At 39.4% G+C, this 19,487-nt stretch overlaps 1 long non-coding RNA gene across 1 annotated transcript in view; it reads left to right on the forward strand.

Annotated features, from left to right (window-relative positions):
* The window catches only part of LOC309613941, a 211,744-nt gene that overhangs the window by 52,371 nt on the left and 139,886 nt on the right, over nt 1-19,487 (forward strand). The gene's annotated exons all lie outside the window — the stretch shown is intronic.

Genomic DNA, 19,487 nt, shown 5'->3' on the forward strand with positions numbered 1-19,487 from the left:
TCACAGAGGATGATAGAATTAGAATATCCCATAATTACTCATTTGATTTCTCCCTCATCACAAATACAATATTTTCAATATAATAAAACCAGTACTACCAGAATAACATGATTACTCAAACTAGTTAAAATTTCTGTGTAGGCTTTTACCATTATTCTCCCATTTTTGTATTGTACTGTCTCTATATTGTCAGAACATGTATCCATTACATACTCTTCTCTCTCCTTTTAAACCCTAATTATAATTCTATGAGTAACTATATTTAGTGTTCATTACTAGTCCTGTGTCAATGCCCCTCTCATTTGGTTGTCTAAAGCTCTTTCCCTATTAGATTCCTTAGGAAAGGCTCATGGGAACAATATTTCCTGAGTTTCAGTATGTTGATACCAGTTTTTGTCCTTTGTATTTGGAAGTCAGTTTTGCTAGATATAACATTTTTTTTCCCTTGAATATCTTAAATATGTGACACCATTTTTTCTGGCATAAAGCATTGCTGTTAAAAAGTCTAAGTATAGTTTAATTTTCTTTCCCTTATGTCATCTTGTATTTTGGGCCCTAAATGCCCAAAGCATTTTTTCTTTGATGTCCAGTAATTTCACTAGAATATATCCTGTCTTGGGTCAATATTTTCAGGTATGCTGTATACTCTTGCAGTACATGTTTTCAAATCTTTTTCTATTTTAGGAAAAATTTTTGAACATAGTTTGTAGTGTTTGCTCTGTTCCCTTGATTTTGTTTTCTTCTTTGGTAGTTCCTATTATTTGTATGTTAAATTTCTTTTGCCTGTCATGAATATCTGTAACTTTCTATTTATTCCTTTTCATCTCTTTCTTTTTGATTAACACATCCTCTTCATCACCCTGTATTTCTTATAAGCCATTATGTGTTGCATTTATTTGATCACATGTTCTTTCTAGTTTAATCTTTACTTATGAAATGATTTTTAAAATTTATAATTGTTTCTGAGGTCCTCTCATGTCATATCTGAATTTATTTAATGCTTGTATCTTTATACACTATTTCATTTAATCCCCACAACAACACTTTGAGACAGGTTCTATACCTTCTTTTTAGAAAAGAGGAAATTGATGATCTGAGAAGGGAAGTAACCTGCTCGAGGTCTTCCAGTTGGCTTGTGGTGTAGACCAGCTCTGAGTTCTAACAGTCCATGCTCCTAACAATTATAACCCACTGAATCTGTGAGAAAGAACATTCGAGAAGGGCTGAGATTGGGATGGAGTGTCAGAAAGAATGTGAGATTATACCACCACTATATAAATCTAGGGGTGACCCCGTATTTTCAGTGGTTCCCCTTTTTCTGCCTGGCTATTTCCAGGACCTATTTCCCCACAGGACTGATCTTGGCTTACTTCTTTTTTTCTCTTTGTGTCAGGCAGCACTGAAAAATGCTGGAATCTTCGTGGCTCCTGCCATGACAAATGTCCAAGAATGAAAAAGTCTATGTTTTCTGCGTGAGCAGTAAACTGTGCTGTGTGAAGCCCGAGTTCCAGCCAAATATATCGCCAAAGTTAATGAATGCTTGAAGCTCGAGGGCACAAAAATGAGGATAACCCTGCCCTGAGTCTGACCTCAGCATATTCCTGAGTTTTATTAAAAGAGTTTTGGCTGACTTCTGTGTTTGTCTCTTAGTATACCTAATCAAACTCCCGGAGAAGAGGAAGTGAGTAAGGAGGTATATATTGGAGAGGAAACTGGACCTACTATGTTCTAGGTATATACCTACTGCCTCACCTGTTCCTTTTAACTAACCTGAGAGGTAGATACTGTCACTACTTTTATTTTATGGTTAGGGAAACTGAGGCTCAGGCTGTTGAAGTGATTTACCCAATGCCAGTTACATAACTAACATGAGGAGGTGATGGGATTACATACTAGCCTGAATATAGGCTTGCAAATAACTCCCTGCCACCTGGACAATCATGAATATTAATACAAATGCATATTGCATTTATCTGAATCTCTCTAATAGAAAACTGGGGGTCGACAGCATTATAATGGGGTCCTATTTTCTGGGATTGTTATAGAAACTGTTAAGTAGGAAAATTAATCCCCAGGCCTAATTCTCACTCCATTGTTTCTCTCTTTTTTATATTTAGTTTAAATTTTCATCAAAGTCATCCATCCACATGATTTTAAAAATTCAATTTATTTAAACTAAAAACAAAACCAAAAACATTCATCCACATGATTTTGAGTCAACTTTGAATAAGAAATTATAATAAAATATAGGAGTCACACATTCCTCTTTCTCCATTTCTTGCTCTCCAAAGAAAACCACTTTCACATCTTTTGTTTGTTTCTTTGGATTCTATTTCCATATCTATAAGTAATATGCATACTTGTATTGCTACTTACTATTTCTTTTTTCAGTTTCAGGTATTATCCATTGAATTCCTGCTACGAAAGATGAGAATTTAGCTGTCTTTCATCTCTTTTGAATACTTTCAGAATCATTAGGTATTTATTTCATCAATTTTATCTTCCTGGCAGCCTCTCTCCCTGGGCACTTGGACCTGCTCTACTCTGAACGGGTTGATTCTATATCTGGCGACCTGCTGCCATCCTGGATCTCCATTTACATCATCCTGGGGTTCTCTTTGATTTTCTCCTTGGATGAATGCCCTGCTTTTTGGATTCAAGGTCTTTCTTGTTATACTCCTTTATTTTGGCAGAGCATCTCCTGGTAGCTTCCTGAAAATGTCTGACTTCATGTACTAATCTCACACTTGGTTAGTAATTTGGTTGCTCATTTCATATTGGAAGTGTTTTTCTCTGTGAATTTTGAAGGTATTGCTCCACTGTCTTTCTGCTGAGTACTCAATGGGCCCTGTCAATCTGGAAACTCATGAACTTGAATTCTAGGACATTTTTTTCCTTAACTTATTTCTTTGGTGATTTCCCGCCCTTTGTTTTCCTGTTCCCTATTCTGGAATTCTTATTTTTCAAATGTACTATTCCCTGACTTTCTAATTTTCTTATATTTTTCTCCGTTGCTTTTTTCTCTGTCATTTTATTCTTATCTCTAGACATTTATTTGTATGTTGATTCTCTAAAGTTTTTTTCTCATTCCTTCTTTTTCTTCTTTAAAAAATAGCATCCTGTTCTTGTTTCATGGTTTCTCTCTTGCACTGGTCAGATTTCCCTGGGAAGAATCCTCTACAATCCTGATACATTGAATGTGTCCCCCCTCTAAATTCATATATTGAAGTCCCAACCTCCAGTGTGATAGTATTAGGGGGCAGGGCCTTTAAGGAGGTGATTAGGTCATGAGGGTAGATCCCTTATGAATGAGGTTAGTACTCTTCTAAAAGAGACCCCAAAGAGCTCTCTTGCCCCTTCTGCCAAGTGAAGACACTGTGAGAAGACCATCTATGAACCAGATTCTGAATCTGCTGATGCATTGATCTTGGACCTCCCAGGCTCCAGAACTGTGAGAAATAAATGTTTATTGTTTAAACCACCCAGTCTGTGGTAGTTTGTTATAGCAGCCTGAACAGATTAAGAAACACGGTATCTGTGTCTTCAGGTTTTTTCTCTGAGATTGTGCCAATTTCCCTGGGAAGATCCTCCACAATCCTGCTCAGAAGGTATACGTTTGCCTGTCACTATCCTCAAGGCTGAGATGGAAAAGAAAGCTGGGTTTTAACTTCAAATACATAAAATTTTACTTGACTCTCTTGGGTTCAGTATGATACCCTTGCTCTCAACTGGCATTGTGTCCCCTGTGCCTCTAACCAGACACTCTTTGTATTAGCCTCCTCAGACAGTAACACTATAGTTTTCTGCTGGGATAGTAGAGGGATAATCATCACTCTACTATCCCAGCAGAGATAAGCAGATCACAGAGGAAATCTGCAGAGCTTGACTACAGGGGATCAGATAGAGGTGGAGAAGGGAGGCAGGGCTTACAGCAACCAGTGCTCAGATCTTGGTGGACCACATTCTTGCTTGCAGCAGAGGCTGGGCAGGGATCCCAGCCAGCAGCTCTGCTCACCTGCAGAGCCAAGCATGTGACCCCATGTGGCCAGGGAGCTCAGTTGCCAGTTGTGCCTGATTTGGGTCCCCAGCCAATTAGCCATAACAGCCGTGGGCTCATTCTATTACCTACCACCCAGGCAAGGAAGCAAATTCACACCCCTGCCCAACTGCTGAGGGTAGCCTCCAGTCCCTCTGATCAGGAAGCATGGCCAGAGATCCTGGGAAGCCACAGAGCCCATTCTACAGTCACGCTAGGGCAGGGAGCCAAGCCAGCAGCTCTGCCCAACTGTTAAGCATAGCCTCTGGGCCCATATAACCAGAGAGCCTGAACAGTGACCCTGGGCAGCCTTGGAATTCAACTTAGGACAGAGTCTAGCCTACCGCTCTGCCCTGCAGCCCAGCCCAGCCTGTGGCCTTACCCAATTGCTGAACACAACCTATGGCCTTACCCAATTGCTGAACACAGCCTGTGGCCTTACCCAGGCAGGGAATCTAGCCAGTGACACCACCCAATCATGGAGCATAGCATGCAGCTCCACCCAACCAAGGAGCACTATCTCTAGTCCCATCCAAATGTGGGATACATCTGTAGGCCCCTCCTGACCAGAGAGCTGACCAGCAACCTTGCCCAACAGCAGAGCACAGCCTGTGGCTTACCTGATTGTGAAGCCCAGGCCTGTGGCCCTGCTCAACTTTGGGACACAGCTTATAGACTTACCTGACGGCAGAGCACAGCCTGAGGCCTCCTTGGACCACAAAGCTCTGCCTGTAACCCCACCTGAACACAGAGTCCAGCCAGTGACACCATCTGGTTGAGGACCCCAGCTTGAGACCCCACCTGACCAGGAGGAATTGTGGAGCCTAGTCTGTAGCCATTCCCAATTGTGGAGTACAACCAGTGGCACCTCCCTGCCAGGGAACACAGCATGAGAACTTGCACAATCAGAAGTAATTGCAGAGCCCTTCCAGTGGTCTCACCTTACCACAGAGCACAGCCATCAGCCCTGCCTAAATGCAGAGCCTAGCCAGCAGGTCCATCCAACCATGGAGTCTAGCCTGATGCAATCCCTCCATCCCTCCAACCACAGAACATGTCACACTCAGTTGTTAAAAGTTGAAAGCTTTTCCTCTAAGATCAGGAACAATAAAAGGGTGCCCACCTTCACAACTTCTATTCAACATAGTACTGGAGGTCTTAGCCAGAGCTGCCTGACGAGAACAAGAAATAAAAGGGATCCAAGTTGCAAAGAAGTAAAATTTTCTCTGTCTGCAGATGACATGATCTATAGCAAATCCTAAAGATGTCACCAAAAAACTGTTAAAACTAATAAATGATTTGAGCAAAGCTGCAGGATACAAAACCAATATACAAAAATTGGTTGTGTTTCTATACACTAAGAATGAATTATCTGAAAAAGAAATAAAGAAAAATAATTCCATTTACAATAGTATCAAAAGCAATAAAATACTTAAGAATAAATTTAACCAAGGAGGTGAAAGATCTGTACACTGAAAACACAAGACTTTGATAAAAGAAGTTGAAGAAGATACAAACAAATGGAAAGATATTTTTTGTTCATGGATCAGAAGAATAAATATCATAACAGTGTTCATACTACCCAAAGCCATCTGTAGAGTCAATGTAGTCTCTATCAAGATTCCAATGACTTGGGAGATTGGGATTGACATATATACACTACTATGTATAAAATAGATAACTAATGAGAACATACTGCATAGCACAGGGAATTCAACTCAATGCTTTGTGGTGACCTAAATGGGAAGGAAATCTAAAAAAGAGTGGTTATATGTATAAGTATAACTGATTCACTTTGCTGCACAGCAGAAACGAATGCAACATTGTAAAGCAACTATACTCCAATAAAAATTAATTTAAAAAAGATTCCAATGACATTTTTTTTTTTCAGAAATAGAAAAAACAATCTTAAAATTCATATGGAATCACAAAAGACCCGGAATATCCAGAGCAATCTTATTTTCGGATATGTGCTGCTGAAGTGAGCACACCCAGAGCAATCCTGAGAAAGAACAACAAAGCTGGAGGCATCACACTTTCTGATTTCAAACTGTATTACAAAGCTATAGTAATCAAACCAGAATGGTACTAGCATAAAAACAGACACATAGACCAATGGAACAACATTGAGACTCCAGAAATAAACCCACACATACGTGGGTAAATAATATTTGACAAGGGAGCCAAGAATACTCAATGGAAAAAAGATAGTCTTTGATGTGAAAACTGGATACTCAAATGCAAAAGAATGAAACTGGACCACTATCTTTCATCACTCACAAAAATTAACTCCAAGTGGATTAAAGACTTAACTGTAAGACCTGAACCCGTGAAACTCCTAGGAAAAAAATCTAAGGATAAATCTCCTTTATATTGGTCCTGGCATTGATTTTTTTAGATATGACACCAAAGGCACAAGCAACAAAAGCAAAAAGAAACAAGTGGGACTACATCAGACTTAAAAGCCCCTGCACAGAGGAAGAAATGGTCAACAAAATGAAAAGGCAATCTATGGAATGGGAGATAAGACTGAATAAAATAATGCTTATCTTAATATTAGCAACAATGTCATAAAGAGAAAAAAACTCCATTTCTTCTCTGTATAACTCACACCACTTCACTTCTGGGCACCAAATATGTGGATATTTTCTCTGTACTGACCAATTCCCCAACACCAGCTGGTATCTTGCAATTCAGTTCATTTCTGACACTATCTACATGGAGTTTTCATCAGATTCCACAAGTTAAGAGCTCAGGCCCATAAGACTAGCCTTACTTCAGACAACAATTGCAAATTCCAGGTTGTCACCAACCAGCTATAAATTGGGTTCCCATGACCTCCTCCTGTTTGATGATTTGCTAGAATGGCTCACATAACTCAAAGAAACACTTATTTACATTTACCAGTTTATTATATAATAAAGTATACAATAAATACAGATGAACAACCAGATGGAAGAGTTACATAGGTAAGGTCTGGAAGGATACCTAGTGCAGGAGCTTCTGACCCCATGGAGTTGGGTGTGCTACACTCCTGGCATGAGGATATGTTCACCAACATGGAAGCTCCCTGAACCCTGTAGTTTAGGGATTTTTGTGGAGGCTTCATCATGTAGGCATGATCAGTTATTAACTCAATTTCCAGCCCTTCTCCCCTCCTTGGAGGATGGGCTGAACGTTCCAAGCTTTGCACCATGGCTAGGTCTTTCTGGTGACCAGCCTTCATAGTGAAGCTATCCAGGAGCCCACCAAGATTTGCCTCATTAGAATAAAAGATGTTCCTATCATCCAGGAAATTCAAAGGGATTTAGAAACTCTGTGTCAGGAACTGAGGTCAATAACAAAATATGCTCTTAGCATCCTTATTGTTTAGGAAATTACAAAGGTTTTAGGAGCTCTGGCCAGGAGCTGGGGATGAAGATATATATATCTATATATCTATATTTTAACTGTATCACAAATATATATATATATATATATATATATATATATATATATATATATATATATATATTTATATCACAAATGCTAACATTTCTTAAGTAATTTCTATGTAACAGACACTCTGCTAAGTACTTTACCTGTATTACTTTGGTCAAAGAAAAAAACCAGATTTGAATGATACTTAAAAGCAGTAAAAACAGATTTTATTTAGGGTTATTGCAGTAGGGGAAAAGAGACTTCACTACAGGACTGTACTCAATTCCAAATATAGCATGGGCAAGTGGGACTTTATAGCTAAGGAGCAGGGTGAGGGTCAGTGGATGGAAAATTACTAAAAGGAAATGTCTTAGTTGTTCAGGCTGTTGAAACAAAAATTTCATAAGCTTGGGTGTCTTATAAAACAACTAACATTTATTTCTCACAGTGCTGGAGGCTATGAAGTCCAAGATCATGGTGCTGGCGTATTTGGTATTTGGTGAAGGCCTGTTTCCTCATAGATGGTTGTCTTTTCTCTATAACCTCACATGGCAGAAGGGCAAGGGAGCTCTTCTCTAAGAGTACTAATCTCATTATGGGAGCCCCACGATCATGATGTAATCATCTCCCAAAGACCCCACCTCCTAACACCATCACATTGGGCATTTGAAGTTCAACGTATGAATTTTGGCAAGGATAAAAACATTCAGACCATAGCAGAAAACATCAGGGGTAAGGGGGGATTCTGGCTAAACTGACTTAGCAGGATTCTTAGTAAAGGCAGGCCATGGTGCTCAGACATCACCTGGTGGGATGGTGGAGGATGAGGAAACTGACTAGATATTGAGGGTGATCAGATATGGAGGATGGAGGGATTCTAGTTAAGCTAACTTAGTAGAATTCTTACTAAAACTGGACAGTGCGGAGACAAACACAGAAATCCAAAATTTGAGACCTAGTTGAATTCCCTAAAGAATTCAAGGGAGCCTGAGTAGAGTTTTGTTGAGGAAAGAATCTTCGTTACTTTGTGTAACTGATACAATCATTTTTTGCAATACATATTTTATTATCAACATTATTATCAACAGTAGTTGCTGCTGTTGATGGCTTCCTTGATCAGAGTCCATTGTGGGCCAGTGAATCCATCACCAGCTGCTGTGGGTGTTGCTGCTAGGGTCACAGCTGCCCTCTTCTCAGGAGAATTACCCTTGACCAAATGGAATGGAGCTGACTTGCACAGAAGATTGCACCACCTTACCCTCAGGAGCAGTGCACAGCCAAGACTGACTAAGACAGGGATGCACAAGGATGGCCTCCTTGCCTAAGGTAAGACCAACTCTGTGGTACAGTTTACACGCCAGGGTTCCCTGTGGGATCAACTGAGGCCTCATCCTTCCTTAGCTCCTTCCCCTGCTCTGTCTTGTTCCCTCACTCCCCTTGTCTTGAGAATACTCCCTTAAGAAATCATATGTACCACAATCCCTGTTTTAGACTCTACCCATCCTGCCCTTTGTTGATTGTCCCCATATTCTGTTCTACTGTAACATGTTTTTTGATTTGGACTCAGCACAGGCTACTTTGTATTGTTTTTAGTCATATAGCCAGTCTGCCTGACCACTGTGAGGATATATTTGAAGGTCATTAAAGCTATTCATCAAATATTCTGGATTTCAGCATTCTAAGCTCATGGTAGGATTCACTTCTTGGCCCTCTTTGGTTGGGTGGGGCCATGTCACTGTTGTAGGCAGTGAGTTATGAACTACACATTACTTCCAAGGTCAGGGCATATAACAGACAGTGCAAGGCCCTCCAGAACTCTCTTTCCCTCTGCCATGGTGATCAGCAACACTTGAGTGGCTATTCAATCAGTTTGGGTTTCAGAGTGAGAAGATATGGAGAAGTGTCACTAGCAAACCTGCAATGGATATGCAGCATGAGTGAAAATTAAACCTTTGTTCTTATAAGCCACCAAGATTCTTTTTTTGGTTACTGCATCATAACCTAGTTTATCCTAATATATTGGATATTAGGGGACACTAACCTATACAGCTCTATTTCCGGTGCTCAATAGAGGACCCTAATACATAGTATATGCTTAATCGAGGTTCAATTTATTTGGCAAACATTTCTTGAATGTTTTTGAAAGGATATGAAGTTCATTTTAAAATGTTTGCTTTCCTTTTCCCACAAAAGCTGTAAGCATTTTAAGGACAGGAACCCTCTTAGACAGTTCTTCTTCCATCACCTCCCCAGCACCTTCGTCCTCAGTCCACAAGAAACTCAAAATGGCCTGGGTAGTTTTGGATGGGGTGAAGTTAAAGAAGGACATTCTAGGAGGGATGAAAATATGACCTGACATGGAGAGATCAGTGTATGGTTCCTGGGAAAGAAGACAGTGAAATGAAGTATTGAGGGAAAGAACAACTTCTAGAAAAGTTTAGGCAACAGTAAAGATAAGAAAGCAAGGAAGACATCCTGGGAGGAACAAGGAGAGCTGGAACAGGGATAAGCTTGGAAACACTCTCTGATAAAAAGTTGGGAACCTTCCTTATCATCTTTCACTAGAGCTCAAACAGAGTTACATAGTATACACTCCAGACACAGAGGAGAGATCTGTCCTTGAACTTGGATTCTAAGTAAGCACTTAGACTTAGACTTGAGACCCAAAAGTTTTGACAATTTCAACCTTGATTTGAAAAAGAACAGTGAGCAGAGAGGTCTCTGAATCACTGACAATCCTTGTCCCTTTTATTGAATATTGACTATGTTCACAAGAAGGAGACCCAGGGGAGCTTCAGGGAGGAAAGAAGTCAGGTCAGATGCTCCAAGAAATCAAGAAAGGTGAAAATTTGTAGTAAATAACATTGGGGGCTTCCTGTATACCAGGTACTGCTCTATGTGCTTTACAGGCATTACCTCTTAATCTTCACAGCAAACCTCCTGAGGTCAATAATATTGTCCCTTATTAGAGATGACAAAACTGAGGTTCAGATACATTAATTGGCTTGTTCAACATCACATGGCTAATAAGTGGCAAAGTGAGAGTTTGAACCCAAACTTGTCTGTCTCCAAAGCTCATGTTATTTTCATTACCCCACACAGCCTCTGGTGATAGATCGTCAAACATCATTTCAAGTAACTTGAACCACCCCCACCCCCCTACCCCAGCCTATCTATTGCCATTGCTAATTATATTTAGCACCAGGAGTCAGAGAGTTGGAATGTAATAGAAAGTGAGAAAATTTCTAAGCCTTATTTGGACGAGTTAGTTTCATTTTCTTTCATCACTCCCCTCCAATATCCCCTACCCCTAAAAACTAAAGAAGTGAAATGTAGATTATTTACTTTCCTCCGATGCAGTGATAGAAGCAGGGAAAAACCAGGGGCTGGTGGCAGAAATCTGAGAAAGGAGTGGAAGGGTCCTGGGCAAGATGTGATGAATCCACTGGAAACATAAGAAAGTTCATTTTCTAGGCTAGGCCCGCTCCAACTAGGGAGACTTATGGTTTATGCTGGGCCAAAGCAAGAGTCAATGGCCAGACAGGGAACAGATGCAGAGTTTTCTGAATCTCAGACACCATCTTATCTTGCACTAGGCCAGAGATGGCAACAGTACCCACTTAAGGCTCAGGAAGAGGTAAATCGTGTTGAGTAAAAGACCACAGCACTGCAGGAGCATATTTAAAGACGTCAAGCACGTTCAATTGGCCTCAGGGCCAGGTTTCTGACTATACCTTCAGTATGGGGACTTTGGGCTCCTGAACATTTCATAGCAAAGTCCACTCATCAGTGTGAACCCCTTCCTGCTGAATGCCTCCTACTTTTCCACATCCTCAGATAATCTTCTGAATGCACCATATATAGACTCTTTTTTTTGGCTGCAGCGCATGGTCTGTGGGAACTTAGTTCCCTGACCAGGGATTGAACCCAGGCCCTCAGCAGTGAAAGCACGGAGTCCTAACCACTGGACAGCCAGGGAAATTCCTAGAGTCCTTCTTTCTAATTCCACAATTTTATCTGGAAAGCACACATTCTCACAAAGATTACCTTTAATCTTTATTCATTTCTCTCTCTTTTTTTCACTCTGCTTCCATAATTTTCTTTGCTCCTTTTCTTTTCTTACTGACAAGCATTCACCTCACTCATCAAGTGCATATGACTTCATGTTTGCCAAAAAAGAAAAGCTCAGATTTGCAGATATCAGTAAGGGAGGCAGTTCTATTATTTTCTGTCCTTTCACAATAGTTTATCTCTATTAGCTAATAAATCAGATTCTTTTTAGCCAGTCAGATTATTTTCTTGGAGAGCTTTGAATGAGAGCCATGGCAAAATAGTTAGTTATCGGTAGAAATGAGGAAGTGGAGATGCTGAAGCTTAAGAATGCTGGGCACCCCAGAGATGGAGATGAATATAGCTCAAGTGTGGGGGAGTCCAATTTTAGCCTGTGAAGAAATCAGGCGTTTTGTCTTGCAGTACCTTACTCCAGATGGGGAAGGATTTGTTAAGAGAGTCTCCTCTATTGCTGAAAACCAGTGTTGATTCTGTTAAAAAATGCACATAATGGATTCAGGTCATTCCTTCATTAGGCCACCTTATTCTGCTAATCAGCAATCACAAGAACAAACATACAGGGCTATGGTGGAGTTCTTTACCGGAGGAGAAGTAGATCTCAAACAGTAGTTCAGTGTTAGGGGAAACTCTGTGCCACTAAGGGTTCTTTGGATGTACAAAGGAAGTCCTTTCTAGACTAAAGCTTCTGTAAGAATAGTGCCCCCATGAGTTTCCCCTCTTCTCTCTCTCCAGTCCTTCAAGACTCTCAGCTGGGTACCTTACCCTTCTAACTAGAAACAACTTTGTTCCTCAAGAATGGAGGAATTTGTGCCCTTTGGTCTTGTAAACTCAAATGGCACCTCGGGTTTCTTTTCTACAGCCCTTTCTGGAATGGGAGGAAATGAGTTCCAGGGCTGATTTCCTCACTACTAATCCTTAGAAGTAAGTCCCTTGTCAATAGAGCATTTTCCCCTTTGTTTTAGTCCTCTTTTGCCAAGGGTTGAGTTAATTATTATGGCAAATTTGTCATCATTGGTCTTATACAAAGCCTTTCTCTTGTTTTATTTTACTGATTTATTGGTTTTTACCCCCATAATCAACTCCCACCCATGTTCTGCATAGGCATCTCTTCCTATGTTTTATTATGTATATTTTAATGTGTATATCTCTTTATTTTACATATGTGGTTTTGTCATATATCTCATTCTTATTTTTTTTTAATTGCTTATTTTTTAAAAATCCAGCTCTAGTTTTTAAAGAAGTCAACTTTACTGAGGTATAATTTACATAAAATAAAATGCACCCATTTTAAGTGTAAAGTTTGATGAGTTTTGACACCTGTGTTTAGAACATTTTCATCATCCTAAAAGTTCTCTCATAACGGTTTAGTAGTTACCAAAAGGGAAGAGGCAAAATGTGGAGGGGAGGGCAAAATGTGTAAAGTGGGTCAACTGTATGGTGATGGATGGACACAAAACTTTTGGTGGTAAGCACGGTGTAGTGTATACAGAAGTTAAAATACACGTAAAGCTTATGTAATGTTATAAACTAACGTTACCTCACAAAAAAGATTTGGGGAACCAGACACAGAAAGACAAATACTGCATGATATCACTTATATGTGGAATCTGAAAAAAATTTTTTTAAAGTCCAACTCATAGAAACAGGGAATAGAATGGTGGTTGCCAAGGGCTGGGGGTGGGGTGGTGGGACAAATCAAGAGAAGTTGGTAAAAGGGACACATTTCAGTTATAAGATAAATAAGGCCTGAAGAGCTAATGTGTAACATGGTGGCTATAGTTGATAATACTGCATTGTATAATTGAAATTTGCTGAGCGAGTAGAACTTAAATGTTTTTACCAAAAAAAAAAAAAAAAAAAAAGAGGTAAAGATGTGAGGTGTTGAGATGTGAGGTGATGGGTGGATGTGTTAATTAACTGGATTGTAGGAATTCTTTCATAAGGTATATGTATATCAAATCATCACTGTGTACACTTTGAATATATTACAGTTTTATTTGTCAATTATACCTCAATAAAGCTGAAAAAGATAAGCTCTCTCATGCCCCATCCTAGTCAATGTCCATCTCCTCTCACCAGCTCCAGGCAACCACTGATACATTTTTTATAACTGTAGATTCGATTTGTCTTTTCTAGAGTTTTACACAAATGGACTTATTCAGTATACAGCAAGTCCCCTACATATGAACGAGTTCCGTTCTGAGAGTGTGTTTGTAAGTCCAATTTGTTCGTAAGTCCAACAAAGTTAGCCTAGGTACCCAACTAACACAATTGGCTATATAGTACTGTATTGTAATAGGTTTATAATACTTTTCACACAAATAGTACATAAAAAACAACCACAAAAATAAAGAAAACATTTTTAATCTTACAGTACAGTACCTTGAAAAGTACAGTAGTACAGTACAACAGCTGGCATACAGGGGCTGGCATCTAGTGAAAAGGCAAGAAGAGTTACTGACTGGAGGAGGGAGAGGAGGTGGGAGATGGTAGAGCTGAAGGATCGTCAGCAATAGGAGATGGAGGGCAAGCTGCAATTTCACTCACGTCTAACGTTGATGGCACAGGTTCTGGTTCCTTGCTGGATTCAATTCTATCTACGTTCTTGAAAAAATGATTCAGCGATATCTGGGTAGTAGCTCTTTTTTTTCTCGTCATAGATGACATGGTAACACTGGATTGTATTCTGAACAGCAGCTGCAACTTTTGTGTACCATTCTATGTTTGGGTCCTGTGCCTCAAAAACTAACAATCCCTCCTCAAATAAAGAAAATCCTCTTGTCATTTCCTGCATGGTGAATCTCTTCGGTTCTTCAGTTACTTCTTCTCCTCTTGTCTCTCTTTGTCCTTTCTCTGAGCCTCCAATTCCATCAGGTCTTCATTAGTAAGCCCATCATGTTGCACAGCAAGGAGTTCAATGAAGTCGTCCTCTTGCAGAATTAGCTCCAGCTTCTCGCTGAGGGTCACTAAGTTGCTGAAGACCTCTTTGAACTCCTCACCCACCTTTCAAATCCATGAAAATCTTGAATGTGGGCAAATGTTCTGTCAAACCCCATTCATGGTGACGGCCGTAACCTCACGCCAAACCAAGTCAATGTTTTTTATGGCCTTGTAGATGTTATAGTCCTTCCAAAATTGTCACAAGGTTTTTCCTGATTCGTCACTCACCTTTACTGCTTGACAAAAAGTGTGATGTAAATAATATTTCTTGAAAGTCACTATAACTCCCTGGTCCATAGTTTGGATGAGTGATGTAGTATATGGTGGCAGATGCACTACTTTGATGTTGGGATGAAAGTTGTCCATGAATGGGGGGTGGCCCAGAGCACTGTCGAGCAGCAAAAGAATGTTGAATGGGATGTCCATCTCCAAGCAATATTTCTCTACCTCCGGGATAAAGTGGTGGAAAAATCAGTCCTGGAGAATGGCCTGTGTAACCCAGGCTTTGCGGTTACTCTTCCACACAATGGGAAGAGAGCACTTGGCTATGTTTTTAAGGGCTCTTGGGTTCTCTGAATGATAAACTAAGAGAGTCTTCAGCTTCATATTGCTGGAAGCATTGCCACCAAGCAACACAGTTAGCCTATCCTTTGCTGCTTGATAGCCTGGCATCAACTTTTCCTCCTTACTGATGTAACTTTGGTCTGGCATCCTACTCTAGTACAGTCCTATCTCATCCACATTAAAAACCTGCTCAGGTAAATAAGTGCCTTCATCAGTAATTTCTTGAAGTGTTTCAGGAAATTCCTGGGCAGCTACCATATCTGCACTCACTGCCTCGCCACTTATTTTACATTGTGAAAGTTGGTTCTAGCCTTGAACCTATGAAACCAGCCATGGTTGGCATTAAAAGATGTGCCCTCTGATTCTTCACCGTGTTTCTTCTTCAAGTCTTCATAAGGGCTTTTAGTTTTCTCTTGAATCAGCATTAAGCTGAGCGGGACTCGACGCTGATGCTGATCCTGTATCCACACACTGAGAAGTTTCTCCATCTCCTCCATCACTTTTCCATGTTTCTTTTATATTATTGTCGATGTCATCGCACAGCAGACTTCGCATGTTCTGTGATCTTGTCCTGTTCTTTAGAATTGTGCTGATGGTTTAATGATTCATGTTATAAGAACAAGCAATGTCTGCCATCTTTTCACCTTGCTCCACTTTCTCAGTTATTTTCACTTTTGTTTCCATCGTTATCACTTGGCGCTTCTTAGCAGTACCTGCTACATCACCACTGCTCTTAAGCTTGCTTCCGGACATCCTGGGCTTGAAATAAAGATACTGTACTCTATACAGTACTGTACAGTAAAGTATACAAAAGCACAACCACTTGTAGAGGATGCACTCATGTGACAACGTACGCCAGACACATGAACTAACTTACGTGATTGGACATGCCAACACACGTTCGCATCTTTGAAAGTTTGCAACTTGAAAGTTTGTATGTAGGGGACTTACTGTATTCCCTTTTCATCTGGCTTCTTTTACTCAGTCAAATGCTTTTTAGATTCCTCCAGATCGTGTGTAGCAGCAGTTAATTCTTCTTTATTGCTGAGTAGTATTCTATAGTATGGCTGTAGCATCATTTATTGTTTACTACTTGATGAATATTTAGGTTGTTTTCTACTTATGATGGATAAAGCTGCTATGAAATTCATGTGTCTGGGACACATGATTTATCTGGAATAAATACCTAGGGATGAATTGCTGGGTTGTATGATAAGTGTATGTTTAACTTTATGAGAAATTGTCAAACTGTGTTCCAAGTGGTGATGCCATTACAGTCAGCACTAGTTTTAAACATCCATCCATACTTATTTGTATACACTTAATTCTCTAATTTATGACTGCTACATAACACTCTATGGAGTGTGTCCATCACGTTTTACCTTTCAACTCTCCCAGTGATGGAGTCCAGATTATCTACAAATCCCTGTCACCATGAACCTTTCTTTAACAGATGTTCTGTGCATATTCTCTTATGGACATGTGTGTAGCCTTCTTTGGGACATGTACCCAGGAGTAGAATTTTTAGGTTAGAACAAATGTTTACACTTAATTGGACTGAAGGTTATTAGATTCCTACCCAGAATGGCTGCCTCTATCTCAGAGGAAGATCTAGGTTTTGTGGGGCCTTATACCTTTACAATTTGGGGATTCTTTTTAAGAAGAACACAAAATTACAAATTCAAAGTTAGGTCCAAAAGTTAATATTTATTTAGAAGAAGCTAAGAAATTACAATAGATTATTGGGATCTCTTAAGGTAATTTACCTGAAATGCTTACTTACTGATGTTTCCTGATTGCAACCTGGTTTTCCTTCCTTACCCAGAATGTTTTAGAATTCCCATCACTCACATGGGTTCAAGCAAGTGAGGGGCCCTAAACCTTCACAGTTGTTTTGCCCCTGATCTACATCCCACCAGCAGCATGTGAGTATTCCTCTATCCCATGTCTCTGACATTATTTGGCATTATTCAGCTTTCTAATGTTTGCCAGTTGACATCTAGCTGGCTGCCTGATTTTGCATGGCCCATGAGCTAGGACTGGTTTTTACATTTGTAAGTAGTTGAATAAAAATCAAAAGAATAATAATTTTTGACATGAAAATTATGTGAAATTCAAATTTCAGTGTCTATAAATAAAGTTTGATTGGAACAGAGCCACACGCATTTATTTACATACTGTGTATGGTTGCTTTTGTGCTATAAATGCAGAGTTGAGTAGTTGTGACAGACTGTGTGGCCTATAAACCCTAAAATATTTACTACTTGGGCCTTGACAGAAAATGTCTGATGACCCCTAGTCTAGAGCATTAATTTTTCTTGGAGACAACAGTGCTATTCTATATCGGAAGGAACAGTTTCTGATATAGTTTGTTAGTTTGTCTTTGTTTCTACCCATTTTGAAATGATAGACCCTGCCATCATTGTGCTAAAAAGCATTTGGCTCTTTTCTGATCTAACTTCTGACCTTATGGATTAGGACGCCATTGCTATATAACACTCCACTCCAAAACTTTGGCTTAAAACAGCAATCCTTTATTATTGCTCATATGTCAGCAGCTAGCTGGAGTTTGGCTGGGTTACTCTGCTTGAGGCTGGAGTGACAGGGGCAGCTCGATTTCTCACTGTAGATCTGTGGGTCATCTGGAATGCCTCTGCTCCATGTATCTCTCATTGTCTTTGGACCATCAGTGCATATTCTTTTCATGGTGATGGCAGAGGCACAAAAGGGCAAGTGAAAACATTCATCACCTCTTAAAGCCTGGGCTCAGAACTGGCACAGTCACTTCTGCCCATACTTCATTGACTAAAGCAAGTCACAAAGCCAGGAAACAAATGAAGGGACAGGGAGTACATTCCTTTTAGGATGAGACCTTGACAAAAGTGTGGATTCAAGTAGGGGTAAAGGATTGGGGTCAATAATGCAATCTGCAATACATTATAAGAAATACCACAATAGTGGTAAATGGCTTTTCTTTGCTACCCACAAGGATGCTACTTGTTCTTATTAAACTTGTGCTGTTAAAAGTAAGGTCTGTGATCTTCCTGCTTATCTCATTTCACAAATGTTGACATTTTAGTTTCCAGTGGTGACGGCCATGGAGCTATCAAGGTATTTCCTTCTGCTTCTGCCCTTCTTTCAATGTCCTTAAAATGAACCACTAACATATAGGACATCCTAAGATGTCCTATTTCTGGAAAGAACCCAAGGAACACAGAAGTACCATTTCTCTCTCTCTCTCTCTTCTCATTTACCAGAAATGAATTAATAGTAAAAACAAACATATATAAATAGCTTATACAACTCAACATCTAAAAAACAAACAACCAAGTTGAAAAATGGGCAGAAAAACTGAAAAGACATTTTTTCCAAAGAGGTAATGCAGATGGCTAACAGGCATATGAAAAGATGCTCAACATTGCTAATCATCAGGGAAATGCAAATCAAAACCACAATATCACCTCACAATTGTCAGAATGGCTACCATTAAAAAGAACACAAACAACAAATGTTGGCAAGGATGTGGAGGAAAGAGAACCCTCGTACACTGTTGGTGGGAATGTAAATTCGTGCAGCCACTGTAGAAAACAGCATGGAGGTTTCTCAAAAAACTAAAAATAGAACTACCATATGACCTAGAAATTCCACTCCTGGGTATATATCTGAAAATAACAAAAACACTAATTCAAAAAGATATGTACACCCTAATGTTCATAGCAGCATTATTCACAGTTGCCAAGATAAAGATATGGAAGCAACCTAAGTGTCCATCAACAGATAAATGGATAAAGAAGAGGGGGTATATATATATATATATATATATATATATATATATACATACATACATATACATATACATATACATATACATATATACACACACACACACAATGGGATACTACCCAGCCATAAAAAAGAATGAAATTTTGCCATTTGCAGCAACATGGATGGACTTGGAGGGCATTATGCTAAGTGAAATAAGTCAGACATAGAAAGACAAATATTGTATGATACCACTTATATGTGGAATCTAAAAATATAACAAACTAGTGAATATAACAAAAAAGTATACTCACAGATATAAAGAACAAACTAGCAGTTACCAGTGGTGGGGGAGGGACAATATAGGGATGGGAGAGGCACAGATTTTGGGTGTAAGGTAAGCTCAAGAATGTATTGTACAACATGGGGAATATAGCCAATATTTTGTCATAACAGTAAATGGAAAGTAATTTAAAAAACTGTATAAAAAATAAAAAATTTTAAAAAAGATATAGCACAATATTCTATAGCTCAATCTGCTGTAACAACCTAATTGGGAAAAGAATTTGAAAAAGAATAGATGCATGTAAATGTATAACTGAATCTTTGTTGTACATCTGAAACTAACCCAACGTTGTTAATCAACTGTACTCCAGTATAAAATAAAAAGTAAAAAAAAAAAAAAAGTAGGAAT

The sequence above is a fragment of the Balaenoptera borealis genome, assembly GCF_965194805.1.
Source record: "Balaenoptera borealis genome assembly, chromosome: 16".
NCBI lineage: Eukaryota > Metazoa > Chordata > Mammalia > Artiodactyla > Balaenopteridae > Balaenoptera > Balaenoptera borealis.